The sequence below is a fragment of the Solanum dulcamara genome, chromosome 2 (assembly GCF_947179165.1).
Source record: "Solanum dulcamara chromosome 2, daSolDulc1.2, whole genome shotgun sequence".
Classification (NCBI taxonomy): Eukaryota; Viridiplantae; Streptophyta; class Magnoliopsida; order Solanales; family Solanaceae; genus Solanum; species Solanum dulcamara.
Genome location: NC_077238.1, coordinates 30,521,002 through 30,538,046, shown reverse-complemented (window position 1 = coordinate 30,538,046; position 17,045 = coordinate 30,521,002). Strand labels below are relative to the sequence as shown.

Here is a 17,045-nt window from a genome sequence, read left to right as displayed (position 1 = left end):
GGCAAGTTATAGAGGAGATACTGCCCGATTTCCATTAACTCCTTAACTAACTAAAAGACTAGTCGAGACTAGTCGAGAAAGGCAGATAAGGAATTGATTCCTATGGGTGCTTAGTTATGGATTTAGGGGTTGGAAATTCAAAATTCACTAACCCTAGTATTATTTTCATGTTAAATAGGTTAAAGAAGTAACGAAGTGAGTTGGGATACGATTAACCCATAACAGGTATGTAGAGCTATTCTTCTTTTCTTTTGGCATGTATTAGGTATAAGTTATGAATGGTTGTATATGAAATTTGGGTATAATTCCACTCGTGAAACTCCAAGTGTAATTCATAAACTTTTTTCACTTTGTGATGTTAAGACTCCTGTAATAGTGGAGTTATTGCCTTTTAAGGCTGCTAGACCATGATCAGTAGTATATGTAAGGCCTGTCTCTTCTTACTTTTGGAATGTCTTAAGTATAAATGCAATGGCATATGATATGAGGTGGAGGTAATTCCATTTATAAGATCCGAGTGTAACTCGTGAGTTTTATTCACTACTTGATGTTAGAGTTGTTAAAGTAGTTAAACTACTACCCTCGAGTCTCTTATCTGATGAGTAATAATTGAATGCATCAGCTCCTATTCCTAAGGTCTCTGCAATGACCAATGTCTCTAATTCGGTAAGCTGATTAACCTAGTCTCGATACACGTCTACGATTCTTGAAACTCCAGCTAATGTTATCCCTAACGGTGTTTAGAAGGTACTTAAGATAATTACTACTCTGTTCTTCAGGTGACTGTTCACTTGACTATTTCATTGAGTCTCAAATGATGACTTAGTTGCATATGGTTTCTCACTACTCTAATCGTGCACACTGTAGCCCATCCTCCTCCGAGTCCCATAAGGGGACCGAGAATACGGTCGTGCCTAGTTTTACTATTCATTCACTGAGTCTCAGGCCAGCTATATATATGTATAAAGTATACAGGGATGAAATGCCATATACGATGAAGTGAAGCATATGATGATGCTGTATGTGATGATGCTCGTCACCGCATCCCAGGCTGAGTATGTATATGATGATGTTATGGAAAATGTGGATCGGACCGTACGTTCTGCGGCATTGTTTTAAAATATGGATCAGGCCGTACATTCTGCAGCATTATTTTAAAATATGGATCGGGTCGTACGTTCCTCGGCATTATTTTAAATTATGGATCGGGCCGAACATTCCTCAATATATTTTACTTATGATAATGGCACCGAGTCCCATAGTGGGTCGGGTGCAATATGATACGTATACCACTCCTTCATCGAGACCCTCACTAAAGAGCCGGATATGATAGGTAGGCATACATATGAAAACATAGTGATGTACTTGTGATGCATGACATGATGTCGTACACGATGGTATGATGTCATGTACGATTATATGGTAACACCGAGTCCCACAGCGGTCCAGGAGTGACATGTAAGGATGATATACATGCCCTCTTTTCATAAGATGCAGGTATAGTGAATTCTTAACTGTCATACTTATTTCCTGCATCCCTATTTCAGTTGTTACCTCAGTTATGTTATGTTATTCTTTATATACTCAGTACATATATCGTACTGACCCCCCTTCTCTGGGGTCTATGTTTCATGCCTGCAGGTACAACTATTCATTTTGGAGATCCATTAGCTTAGGATTTTCACTTAGCTATGTTGGAAGTGCTCCACTATTCCGGGGCCTAACTTTTAAGGCTGGTCATTTGATGTATATATCTATTTATTCAGGGGTATGACAGGGGCCCTATCCCACAATATGATATAGTTAATACTCGTAGAGGTCTTTAGACATGAGTATGTGGGTTGTTTGTGAGTTTGTTCAGTTGTAAATGTTTTTATGTTATGGCAGCCTTGTCGGTTGGCGTTCCTTTTTATGATATGATACGAATGAAAGAGGATACATGTACATAAAAATGTTGTTACCCACTGGGGTTCTTGTGTATAGTTCTTATACATGGCAATTATGTATACGGAGGTCCAGGTCGAACCCCATAGGGTTGGGTCATAATAGAAGTAGTATCAGAGCAGTTCATCTTTGAAATGTCTACAGACCGTGTCTAGTAGAGTCTTTTCTATCGGTGTGTTGTGAACCACATCCATAGATAGGAGGCTACAAGACATTTAAGATGTTACTTTCTTTCAGATCTAAGATCGTGCGATAGAGCTGAGTCATAGGGAGTAAAATTTCTCATACTAACCTGTGATTTTAGTAAGAGGACAATATCGATAGAAGAAAATAACTGATGATATTAGAAGTTACGAAGCACGTAGGTAAGCAAAGGCACTAAGATGATATGTCAGGTAAGGTGTTGCAATACAATTTATATATAAAGTTGAAAAATGAAAGGAAAAGTATACAGGAAAGTGCAACAAGTGCAGTTTGAGTAGACATATGAGGTAAGTCCATTCTCATATTATTAATTATGGGCGCCCTATGTGGCTGTGATATGAGATGATATTACTATATATATGTGTGCCCTGTGAGGTACAACTGGCATTTTCTGTGTGCAGGTGTTGAGATAGTAAGAAATACATAGGAAACTCTGCCCATATTTTCCTAGAAATAAGAAAAGAATGAGATATAGGGTTGTAGTATGTATTGGAAGGTCTTGCCCACAACAATGATGAGATTTGGTTAAATCACGAGTGTGGCTGACCTCAAGAAATGAGTTAATTTCTGAATTGACAGTAATACAAACTAGGAGGTCGATACTGGTATGGTAAAATGAATTTGGAAAAGACTTGTTACCCAAAGAAGATGATTTAGGAAAGACTGATAGATCTGGATTGAACGATATATTGAGGCACTGACTGAATTGATACATAAGGATAAACTATGATAAGGTAGATTTAAAACAAGTAACAATATGATGAAGACAAGAGTACAAAGGAAAAAAAGATTGTGACGGATATGAAGTATTAATAAGACTAACTGAAAAGGGTAAGTAACCCACAGTAAAAATTGTGAAAAAGGTTAAGAAGTATTATACAAGGGGATTGAATGGGAATAGGATATAATGTGAATATAATGAGGATCATTGCGGAAATAAGGAAATCCCAGTAAGAAAGTGGCCGAAGATATGACATGAGCCATGTGATTGGAATATAAAGATAAGTGTGAAATAGAAAAGCGAGCTATGGAACAAATAAGGAAGACTTATCAAGTTCTATAAGGAAAGTTTTGAATAAAGGTTATATGACAGTGGAAAAGATAGCTAGTGCAAGGAAATAAAGAGTAATATGGAATTCCTTGCGCACAAAAAAATGGATATGAGCGGAAGGAATGATAAGGAAGTTCTAAGCGAGGCACCCAAGATGGACATAAGTAATTGAATACGAGGACGGAACGAAAGAAGAATGTAGAGTTATAAATTTAAAGGGGTAGTGAAACAACATGGTGTTAAGGTAGACTTATTATTGAGGAAAGCGTGATATGTTGTTGAGAAAGTGAGCATCGGGCGCACAAAAAGGATGAAAGCTCATGAGGCATAAAGAAGTATTGTATATACGTGACTCAACTACCAACAATTAGACTGGATCAGCACCTCACGATTATGTTAAGATGTCATACATGGGAAACCAAAGGTATGGATGATATAAAGGAAGGCGTACATATGGTGCAATATACTAAATGTGTTGGAAAAGAATCATATGCATTTGAAAATTAGAAATAAGGGCGTAAGGTAGAACACAAACAGATAGTGACATGGGTACACCCTAAAGGGGGGGAGTGGCTTTAAATGAGATCCCATACTGGCAGAGTTAACAAGATCTAAAAGCCAACAATTAACAAATAGAAGCCATGATACTAGAGATAGTGTTGAGAATTATTAGTAAGGACCTAGAATAGTATGACATCAAAAAATGGGTGCATACAAAGGGGATGAATACGACAAGAGAATCACAATGAGAACTTAAAGATATTATAAGGGATAGCTAGGCTATACTTGACTTAAGGTTAGGATGTTGGTAACAGAGTTACTGGCTACTGGCATTGTGATATATAAGTAGCAAAAAAGAAGGGATAAAGAATCTCTCCTATATTGGAATATTAGAAAACTTAAGAGTAAGTGAAGTGTCACGACCCAACCCCATAGGTCGTGACTGGGGTATGACCTAGATTCCCGTATATATATATATCTATCAGTTGTGGTCTATCAGTTGTGGTCAAGTCGAACTATAAATAAAATAATAACATGCAACAGAACCTTATTGGGTGATAATATTTTCATAAACCTGTAGCCTCTTTTATTTGTATCCCATCATGAAAGGGCATGCAAGCTGACAAGGCTACCATAACATAATAACACGTACAACATATCATGTAGACCCAGTTGAACCAACTGACATACACAACCCACATATATATATCTGCAGACCTCTACAAATATTAATGACAACATATGGTGGGACAGGGTCCCCGCCGTACCCCTGGACAAACAAAAACAATTATATACATCAGCGGCCAGTTCCAAAACTAGGCTCCGATATGATTGAGCCTTTTCCAGCTAAGCTGAATGGAATCCTAAGCTGACGGACTCCAAAAATGTGTATCTGTACCTACGGGCATGAAATACAGCCCCTCGAGAAAAGGGGGTCAGTACGACATATGTACTGAGTATGTAAAACATAACATAACTGGGACAACACTGAAATAGGGATGCAAGTAACGAGTATAATAGTTAACAATTCACTATACCTATATCTTATGAAAAAAAGGCATGTATATCATCCTCACATATCACTCCAGGCCCGCTGTAGGACTCGGTGTTACCATATCATCGTATATGGCATCATACTATCGTATACGACATCATTTAATACATTACAAGTACCTCACTATGTTTTCATATGTATGCCTATCTATTATATTCGGCCCTTTAGTGTGGGTCTCAGTGAAAAAGTGGTGTACATGTCGTACCGCACCCGACCCGCTATAGGACTCGATGCCATTATCAAATAGTAAAATATACTGAGGAATGTTCGGCCTGATCCATACTTTAAAATAGTATCGAGGAACGTATGACCCGATCCATATTTTAAAACAATACCGAGAAATGTACGACCCGATCCATATTTTGAAACAATGTTGAGGAACATACGACCCGATCCATATTTTAAAATAATGCTGAGGAACGTATGGCCCGATCCACATTTTCCATTTCATCATGTACATACCCATCCTGGGATGCGGTGATGAGCATTATCACATACGGCACCATCGTATGCTTCATTTCATCGTATACGACATTTTATCATCATATACTTCTACATATATATATAACCGGCTCGGGACTTGGTGAGCGAAGAGTAAGGCTAGGCACGACTACATTCCCGACGCCCTTATGGGACATAGAGAAAGATGGGTTACAGCGTGCACGAGTAGAGTAGTAAGAAATCATATGCAACTAAGTTATCAGTTGAGGCTCAATGAAACATTTAAGTGAACCATCACCTGAAGACCAGAGTAGTAGTCGTCTTAAGTACCTTCTAAATATCATTAAGGATCATATCAACTAGAGTTTCAAGATTCGTAAACATATGTCGTGATAAGGTTACACAACATGTGGAAGTAGAGACGTTTGTCGTCGTAGAGATCTTAGGAATAGGATCTTATGCATTCAATTATTATTAATCAGATAGAAGACTGCAGGGTAGTAATTCAACTACCTTAAAAATTCTAACATCAAGTAGTGAATAAAAATCATGAGTTTTACTCAGAGCTTATAATTGGACTACCTCCACCTCATATTATATACTATTTCAGTTATACCTAACACATTTCGAAAGAAAGAAGAGACAAGATTTACGTATACCACTGTTCATCATATAGGAGCCTTAAAAGGCAATAACCCAACTATTACAGGAGTCTTAACATCACAAAATGAATAAAGTTTATGAATTACACTTGGAGTTTCATGAGTGGAATTACCCCCACATGTCATATACAAATCATTCATAACTTATACCTAAGACATGCCAAAAGAAAAGAAGAATAGCTCTACATACCTCTTCCGAGTTAGTTTTTATCACGTTCGCCTAATCGTCCTTTGAACCTATTCAACATAGAAGCAATATGAATATCAACACTTCTTGACTTTTCAACATCTTAAGTTGCACACGAGTATTCATAGAACTCATTTCCTTGTTCGTCTTCTTGACTAGTTCTTTAGATGTCTAAGGAGTTAACGAAAATCGGGCAGCACCTCCCCTACAACATGCCCTATCCAAATTTCCAATTAGGCCCCTAATTACTATAGCCAACCAACAAAAATAACCTGCATCATATACACTGTTACACCCTATAATTTGGTACCTTGGAACGCTTCTTAAGCTTCTTATGTTTCTAGGAAGGCTCTTAAGTTTCTTAGAAGTCTTCATGTGAGTCGGGTAATCTATAACGCTATCAAATAATCCTAAGGAAAGAAGAAGGAGCTAATCCATAAGAGAGAAGATTGGAAATAAGGTTATAAGAATCTGGAAGAAGTTGGAGGTTAAGTAGTGAGTCATAGGAATCGACTTACTTGTAAAAGCTATTACTTGGGACATTTTACATACTAAGCTACTTGAATACACGTCGAGCTTAAGTAGCAAGGAATACATAGGCTCTTGAAGTAAGACAAGATTTCGAGCTCACAAAAGAGAAATAAGGAAATGACATGCCTACTCGATGAAAGTAGGTGATGCACCTACTTAGGGTCAAGTAGGTGATGTAGAAACTTGGGTGGACCCCACACTGCCACATAGAGGCCAATGATTGGAGGCATGATCGAGGTGGTGCCCTAGAGGGATACCACGTGGCACCTCCTAAGGATGCATATATATATGTATGGATGACTATGGAGTCATTTTCAGCTTTGGACTTAGCAAAAAATGGAGAGCAAAAATGTGAGAACAAGGGAGAGGCGGCCACGAGTTGCTCCAATTTAACGTAAGACCTCTGATTTCATTCCATGAATTAATTATTTAAGGTATTCCATGTCTACATGACGGGGTTAAATAGCATAAAATTACTATTTGGGTTAGCAAAATAGGGACACGAATAGTCCGCAACTTTCAGCATGTTAAGGAGTTTCCAAAGTTAATTTTCAGCAAGTTTGGGAAACCGTTTGTTAAGGTATGTCTTGGTTCTCTTCTCCCATGTTTTGGTAAGGTTTTGGAAATGATATGAAGGTGTTAATAATTTAAAATCATGGTTTGGAGCAGCACAAAATAGATAACAAGCAGTATGCGCGATTTCAGCAAGTTTGAAGAGTTTCCGAGGCGCAATTTGCCGAGTTTGGGCCAATTTCAAGTTAGGTAAGGTCTTTTCTTATAATTTGAAGGTTATGGTGTTGTTATAGGGTGTATTAAACATCTTGTATGCTGATGGAAGGGTAAAAATGTTGTAGAAATGTTTAACATTCAAAGCAAGCTAAATTGGAGTCGCTATAGTTAAATTATAGTCGAAGCAAGGTGTTGTGCTTGTGGTGTGCTGCTGCAGGTGTGTGGTGATGTGTTATAGGGACTAAATGTCATGACCCAACCCCATAGGCTGTGACTAGGTGTCATGACACAACCCCATAGGCCACGACTGGGGTCTGACCTGGACCCCCCGTACATATATCTATTTGCTGTGGTCACATAAAATCATAAATAAGATAATATCAGGTCACAGAGCCCCACTGGGCGACAACATTTTCATAAACCTGTAGCCTTTTTCATTTGTATCACAACACGACAGGCCACGCAAGCCGACAAGGCTGCCATAACATAATAACATACATCGGTTATCATGTGGACCCAGCTGAATCAAACTAACATAAAAAACCCATATATACATGTCTGCAGACCTCTAAATATATAAATGACAACATATGGCGGGACAGGTCCCCCCCGTACCCCTGAATAAACAAATCAATTTTATACATCAGTGGTCCGTATCCAAAAACACTAGGCTCAGATATAATAGAGCCTCTTCCAACTTAGCTGAATGGAATCCTAAGCTGAAGAACTCCCAAAACCTGTATCGGTACCTGCGGGCATTGAACACAGCCCCCCAAAGTAAGGAGGTCAGTACAACATATGTACTGAGTATGTAAAACATAATATGATATAACTGGACGCATATTTGAAATAGAGAAGTAGAGGATAAAATGTCAAATCAGAAATCAGTACCTGGAAAAGTAAAATCATACATGCTCAAATTTTCAATATAGCCGGCCCTACCAGGGATCCGGTAAATCATATCTGTAATATCAGTATCAGGCCTTATGTCATCAGTACCTTATTACAACACATCATCATCATATATATACATATGTACCCGACCTTCTAGTGAAGGGCTCGGTGGACAATGTAGTGAATTGCACAAATCTTATAGCCAGCCCGGGACACGGAGAAGAAGTATTACAGTATACACGAGTAGAGTAGTGAGAAACAAAACACAATTTAAATCATTATCTGAGACTCAATAAAGTCATCAAGCGAATCATCCCTTAGAGGTCAGGGTAGGAGTGTAATTGTTTCAAGTGCCCTCTAACTCTCACTCGGGGCTATATTAGTTAAGATCTCAAGTACCCTAGATGCATACTAAAGTAAGGCCAATTCAATTATGGAATCAGAACATTTTTTTATCAAATAGTTTTAAGACTTGGAGTCTGTACATTCATACCTCTTTAACGTATAGGAGTTCCCAAGGAAATAGTTTAACTACCGTAGATTTCAACATCCAATAGTAAATAAGAGATACTTAAGAATGGAATTACCTTGGAGCTCGTATCACATTTAGCTTACAACTAGGATATACCAAAAAACAAAGTGAGTAAACTCTATGTGGTCTGTACTTTTCTTCTGGTGGTCATAACATACATATCTCGTACCCGACCCTTCATGGGGCTCGTTGATCCACTATGGTATTGTAATCTCATTTTCGTATCAAATACATTTCAATGGAAACGAGAGCTAGCTTCCCACATATTCCATTCTGACACATAGAAGCTCTACTAGGCAATACTTAATCTTCACAGGAACTCTAATACTGAACAGTGGATAGGGGTTATGAGGCGTACTTGGAATCCTGGGAATGGAATTATCCCCACAGTCCACACACAGTTCACTTAAGGCCAACACTTGCCAAAAGGAAAGAAAAATAGTTGTACGAACTTATACCAAAACATGCCAAGAGAAACCTTTACATACCTTTTGGGAGTTACCTTTTATCCTGCTCATCTCATCGTCTTATGAACCTATTCAATATGGAGGTAATACGAATATCAACTACTCTTAACTTTCCAACTTCTTAGGTTACGCCTTAATGTTAATGGAATCTATTTCCTTAGTCGTTTCCTCGACTAGTTCTTTAGTTTGGTCCCTAAGACCTACAGACAACCAACAACAACAACCTTCAACAATTCATACCAACAATATACAACATAAACTCCAAACAATTTATTCAGAAATACGATATCACAATAGGGGGTCTAGCCTTTATTTTGTAACGACTTTAATTATACGCAATGGGGAAGTCATGTGGCTTCAAACAGCAGAAACCTAACCCATATTAGAACATATTTAGGCCCTGCAACCACCCCACACCCCTACAGAAGCAACTCACAAGAACAATGCCTTACTTCGACGACAATTCGACTATAACGACTACAATCTAGTTTATTCCGAACGCCAAGTATTTCTATGCCATTTTCATATATCCATCCACCTATAGGGCGTGTAACACACTTTATAACAACGCCATAAAGTCCAAATTAAAATAAGAAACCTTACCTTACCCGAAATTGGCCAAAATTGTCAAATCACAACTCGAAACTTCTTCAAACGCGCTGAAATTGAGCGGGCTGTTTGTGCGACTTCCTCGCTGCCCCAAATTAAAATTTTATGTTATTAAACATCATTATACAGCTGAGGGATACTTCAAATAATTAATTCACGGAATGAAACCCGGAAGCTCACCCCAAAAGGGCCAAACCCGTAGCTCTCTCCCTTTGATCCTCTAGATTTTCTTCTTTGAAGAACTGAAAATATGGTTCCGTAAGCATCATAATATACATATATACACCTCCACGTATTTTAGGAACATCGTATATAATTAATTCATGGAGAGAAAATTAGAAAACCTACCTTTAAGCTTCCAAGCTATGGCTGCCTTTCTCTCTCACGTTTTCTCCCTATGCTGCTGATGTTTTGGATTGATTTTGGATAAATGAACACATGATGAGTCATATACACATATACATATGAGGTGACATGTGTCATCCCCTATGGGCGACATGTGTCAGGCCCTTATTGGGCTACCTCAACCATGCGACCAATGGGGTGCTGCCACGTGGCAGTGGGGTCCACCTCCCCCAAGCAGGTGGGTCACCTACTTGACCCCAAGCAGGTGGGTCACCTGCCTGCTTGAGGTGCTGCCACGTGTCACCCTCCTAGGCTGCCACGTGTCCAAAAAAATTTCCTCCCTCGTGGGTTCGTAATCTCGTCTTATTTTAAGAGCCTAGGTAATCCATACTACGCAAGCTTGGTACATACTCCAATAGCTTAAGACTTCCAAATTAGTAGCTTACGTAGGTAAATCGAGTCCTACGACTCATTACTTGGCCCCCTATTCCTTCCGGATTCTTATGATTCCCTTTTCAACCTTCTTTACTACGGGGTATCACATCCTCCCTTCGTTGGAGTCATTTGATAGTGTTGTAGCATATACGGTTCGTATGATAATGTCCAAGGAACTTATGAGACATTCCAAGTTTAAAACGGGTGGGGTATAACACTAGGGTCCAACCTGGACCCCCATATACATAACTATTAGCTATGGTCAAGTTGACTGTAAATACAATAATACCATGCAACAGTGCGGGCGATAACATTTTCATAAACCTGTAGCCTTTTTCATTGGTATCACATCATGAAAGGGCATGCAAGCCAACAAGGATGCCATAACACACCAACATGTACCAAATATCATGTACACCCAGCTGAACTAAACTAACATACACAACCCACATATATATGTCTACAGACCTCTAAAATTATTAACGATAGTATATGGTAGGACAGGGCCCCCGCTATACCTCTAACTAAACAAAACAGTTATATATATCAGTGGCCAGTGCCAAAAAGTAGGCTCCAATACAATGAAGCCTCTTTCAGCTGAGCTGAGTGGAATTCTAAGCTGACGGACTCCCAAAACCTGTATCTGTACCTGCGGGCATGAAACGTAGCCCCCGCAGAAAGGGGGTCAATAAGACTTATGTACTGAGTATGTAAAACATAACATAATATGACTGGAAGCATATCTGAAACATAGAGCAGGGGATAAAATGTCATATAAGAAACCTCTATCCCTGTATCCTATGTATCATAAAAGCATGCATGTTCAAATTATACCATATAGCCGGCCCTATCAGGGATCTAATGAATACATCTATAAGATCATCATAGGCCCAGTGCCATCATCCCCTTATTACAACACATCATCATCATATATATACATACATATCCAGGCCCTTTAGTGAGGGGCAGTGGACAATGAAGTAAATTGTACGAATTTGATAATTTGTCCGGGACTCATTGAAGAAGTGTTACAGTAAATACAAGTAGATTAGTGAGTAACTATATGCAATTTAAATCATTATCAGAGACTCAACCGTATAAGAGGAATAAGCTATCATCTGAGAATCAGAGTAGTAATGTAATTATGTCAAGTTCCTTCTAATTGTCACTCGAGACTATATCAATTAGGATCCTAGGGACCGTAGACGTGTACTAAAGTAAGGAAAAATCTCTTATGGATCTAGATATGTTTGTTATCATATAGTTGGTAAGACTTAGGGCCTGTACCTTTGTTATATTTCTATCATATAGAAGTCTCCAGGGAAATAGTTCAACTATTATAAGAGTTCGATATTCAAAGTATAAATAGGATATGTTTACGGATAGAATTACCTCAGAGCTCGTATCTTATTTAACTTACAACTAGGACATGCCAAAAGAAGAAAGAAGGTAAGCTCTATATAGTCTGTACTTTACTTCAGGTGACCATCATATACATATTTTGTATCCGACCCATCAGGGGGTTCGATGAACAACCATGGCATCATAACCCCATTTTCATACCAAATACATCTCAAGAGAAAGGAAGGATAGTTCTACTTACATTACTTTTTAATACGTAGAAGCCTTGAAAGGCAGTACCGAAGCTTTGTAGGGATTCTAACATCAAATAGTGGATTGGGATTATTAGGCGTACTCAGAATTATGGGAATGGAATTATCCCCACATTTCATACACAATCCACTTAGGGATAATACATGCCAAATGGAAAGAAAGATAGCATTACATACTTATGCCCAAAATATGCCAAGAGAAAGCTTCGCATACCTCTTACGGGTTACTCTTTATCTCGTTCGACTCATCGTCATTCAAACCTATTCAACATGGAAGAAATAAAAATATCAATAACCCTTGACTTTTCAGCACCTTAAGTTATATATGAGTATTCATCGAATTCATTTTCTCGCTCGTCTTCTTGACTAGTTCTTTAGTTATTTAAGGCGTTACTGGAAATCGGGCAGCACCTCCCCTATAACATGCCCTATACGAATTTCTATTTAGCTCCCTAATCACTACTGCCAACCAAAAACATCAACCTGCAGCTCATATACAAGTAAATCATGGCAACATTACACCATATAAACCCCAACCAATTCGCTTAAAATTACGATACCAAAATAGGGTCTTTAATCTTTATTTCATAAAACCTTTAACCGTACGAAGAGAAGGGTCGTGTGGATGAAACAAGAAGCTCCCCCAACTCTTTTAGAACACTTTTAGGCCCTGCAACACACTACCACACGACCAGCAACAGCCCCCACACGCACAATGCCTCATTCGACTACAATTTAACTATAACGATTCCAATTTAGTTTATTTCGAACGTCGAGCATTTCCACGACTTTATTACACTTCCATCAGTATACAAGGTGTATAATACACTTCATAACAACCTCATAAATTGAAAATTTAAAGGAGAAGCCTTACCTTACCCAAAATTGGCCAAAACTTGCCAAAATTGTGCCTCGGAACTTCTCTAGCGTGCTTTAAATGCCGTGGCTACTTGATGTCCATTTTGGGCTGCACCAAGAAATGATTTTATAGTATTAATACCTCCATACCATCATGTTATATGCTAGATAATTTATTTATGGAGCGAAATCGGGACTTACCTTATTTTTCTCCCCAAGCCGTCACATTTTTTTCTCTAGGATTAGGGTTTGTTTTCTTGATCTTTGGCTGATGTTTAAGTGTAGTAACTGATGTAAAAGTTACATATACACATATATGGGTGGTACCAAGAGGTGACACATGTCATCCCCTAAGGAGGACACATGTGAAGCCCTTATTGGGCCACCGTGTCCATGCAAGCAAGGTGGGGCTGCAAAGTGGCAGTGGGGCCAACCTCCCCCAAGAAGGTGGGTCACCTACTTGACCACAAGTAGGTGGGTCACCTGCTTGCTTGAGGTTTTGCCACGTGTCACTCTATCATTGGCTTCCATGCGTCATTTTGTTTTTTCTTCCCCGTGGGTTCGTAATCTCGTCTTATCTCAAGAACCTATGTAATCCGGGTCACGTAAGCTTGGTATGTAATCAAGTAGCTTATGTACGTAAGACTTCCAAGTTCGTAGCTTTTGTAGGTAAATCGAGTCCTACAACTCATTACTTGGCCTCCAACTCCCTCTGACTTCCCATGACCCTATTTCCAACCTTTCCTGTCATGGGTTGTCACATTTTTCTTTCTTTAGAGTTGTGTGATAGTGTAGTAAATTATCCAACTCACTTCATAACTTCTAAGAAGCTTAAATGGCATTCTGAGCTCAAGAGTGTGGGGTGTAACATCCTTCCCCCCTTTAGAACATTCATCCTCTAATGTTAAACAAAACTTCCTTTAAAACTTTATATAGACTGTAGGGAGATTCTTTGTTATTACCATAACACCTACTTTCATCACGTCCTAGTTCGCAACCTTTAATTTGCCAATCTAAGACGATGATAGGTTGTTCTTCATAGGATAACTCTTTTCTTATTTCGACTTTATCCACGGAGGATATTCTGGAAGGGTTCACTTATATAGTTATGAAACATGAACGGGTGGAAAGCTGGATGTATTGTTCTTAAACCAGATAGTAGGGCCAAATTCATAGGCAGCTTTTCCTATTCCACACATGGTCTGATAAAGACCAATGTATCTCGAGCGAGGTCTCTTTTCTTCCAAATTCCATTTCCCCCATCCTGAGTGGCGCCTTTATGAACACCTAATCATCAATTTGAACTCTGAATGTCAATGTCGATTATCTATATATCATTTCTGCCGACTCTGGCTGCTGGTCAATAGCTCATTCAATCATGCCTGGGCCTACTAGCTTAGTCTTTCTAACATCAACCAATCAATAGGGGACTTACACGTCCTGTCCTACCAGTCTTTTACGGGGCCATTTGGCAACTTGATAATTGATGGATAACCATCTCAGCTACCTTCAAAGTAAACAACACCATCTCGTGACATATCGTCTTGTGTTTAAGTGGTATGCTTAACCTATTTACCAGTTTTGAGGGTGTAAGGTGGTACTAAGACTTACTTGTGTTCCTAATCTCTTCTTGGAATGATCCTCAGACGTTAATCATAATTGAAGTCCTTGTATCTAAGATATTAGCAGGGGAAACCTCATGGAGTCTTACTACCTCCTTGACCCATAACTTCACCTAGTTTCAGCTGCATAGGTGGTCTTGATTGAAAGCAAATGGGCTGATTCATTAGCCTACTCATAATAACTCGTATAGTACCCTACTCTCGCAGAGTATAAAATAGGTTCGTAATGAAGTTGATAATTTGGGATTCCTTAGCCTCGTATAGTCCTTCTCGACTCCTTTCAAAACTTTAACTGGCACTCACCCTTTTGGGTTTTATTTTTCAATCGTAGAGTTTACTTTCATAATCGTTCTGTGCTCCGTCTATCATTACCTGATATAATTCTGAAGGAATTTGGCATATAAGTCCACCATCGGTTAGTAATTAGCTAATTCTACTTGTTTTGCTTAAGCCCTTTTTATAACTCCCTTAACGTATCTTATAATACTCTGGGTACATAGTCTTATGTCGTTTTCTCGCCGCTAGTTCAGAATCTTTCATCTCGCGCGATCATACCAGTACTAACGCACTAAATTCCACCAGAATTTTGAAGTTAAGCGTGCTTGGGCGAGAATAATACTGGAATAGGTGACCTCCCTGGGAAGTCCTCATGTCACGTTCCATTGTACTCCTTGCAATAATGTGCGAAGCACTCAACTCATCCCAAGATTTACCTCAGCGTCGTCTTACTATTCTACATGTTTCACCTTACCCTTTCCTCTGTTATCTTGCAACCAGTATAGGGGTAGATCTTTAGTTCTACCATGACCATGTCCTTCTTTGGTCATTTGATTTAACTTCTCCTATTATATTTACCCCTTTTCGTATGCACCCATTCATTAGGGTTGGCTACTAAGTAGTGCTAAAGTTCGTTCATATAGTGACCTTTTCTCACGACCCAAGCCTAGGGCCTAGATGCGACATGGCAAATAAGGAACCCAAAAGTACCTCAAACAAGCCTCTTAGCATTCTTTTAGCCTTTCATAGGTAATGATGATAAATAAACAAGCGGAAATCATAATAGTAAATCTTCAACTTACATATGTCCAACAATACCTCTAACTATTAGATTTAATGGGGCTAAGAAAAGTCCCTAGCTCACCTTCAATCATAATAGAAGAAATGTCATAGTAAAATATCTTAACATATCATAAGCTAGAATGATAAAGGAGTATTGTTCTCGGAAGATGAGAACTCACCAAAAGTAGTCTTCAACGAAATCTCAACTAGCCATGTGGAGGAGAACGAGGAGGAGCATTGATCCCTACATGGTGATATCATGTAGGCAAAAGACTATGCGTTAGTACTTTGAATGTACTAAGTTTGTAAGGATGCATGAACATTGAGGAAACATTAAAACATTTATGTAATATGGAACATAATGTAATGCATGCATATTAAATCATATAGATATCCTTTAAAACATTTATTTTGTGGGAAAATAATCATAACCGACATTTAAGACCATGCGAGCTATTACATGGAATCCAACATAACCCCCTACATTGGCCGGGGAGACTACTTGCCAAGTAGAACTCCATAAACTTCATTCATTTCTTTAACTTTAACTTTAAGGGATATTTATCGATCCATTAGCCTAAGCCTATAAGGGCTCCTATGTTGGCACATAGTTAATGAGACAAGGGGTTGCTACCAGAATTCCCTTATCGAATTCCATCTCAATGACCCATTCGGTGCTAAGTCAATCCCATAGAATAGTTTAATACTTCAAAATAGTCATAACATATAGCTTGAGAATTCAAACATCATATTCAGTAGAATAGCTCATTAAAATATTTGATAATTTAAATATGCAAGAATTGTCCTTATTGCATAAAGAATCCATCATTCATATCATTTCATTATTTTTTTTCATTTCATAAGACTCCCTTTTTGATCATAAATATTGCTTTCATAAATATTCATATGGAGTCAAAGATTTCAAGTCAAACTTTATTAAAAACATAGTAAAACTAGGTGGGTTCAAATCACTTCAACTTGCAAATATAAATGTAAATAAATATACATAAATACTTTGAAATCTATTAATTAAAAATCATACTTTAAACAACCCACCATGAATTTCAAGAACCTTTAAATAGATAAATAAAGGAATTACTTGCAAACCATCAATTCATACATATGAAATTATATTACATCAAAATAGACCAAATAATTATTAGTTTAACCATGATTCATACTATTAAGTAAAAATAAGAATTACCATAAGAAAATATTACTTGAAATCAAGAGACTTAATTGAAAGAGTTTTTGGACTACATGAGTGGAAGAACCCATGGATAAAAATCCACATAACTTAGAGTAAA

At 38.2% G+C, this 17,045-nt stretch overlaps 1 pseudogene; it reads left to right on the top strand.

Moving 5' to 3' along the window:
• Nucleotides 1–15,220: 15,220 nt before the first annotated feature.
• On the top strand, nucleotides 15,221–15,340 carry LOC129881207 (5S ribosomal RNA; annotated as a pseudogene).
• The last annotated feature ends 1,705 nt before the right edge of the window (nucleotides 15,341–17,045 follow it).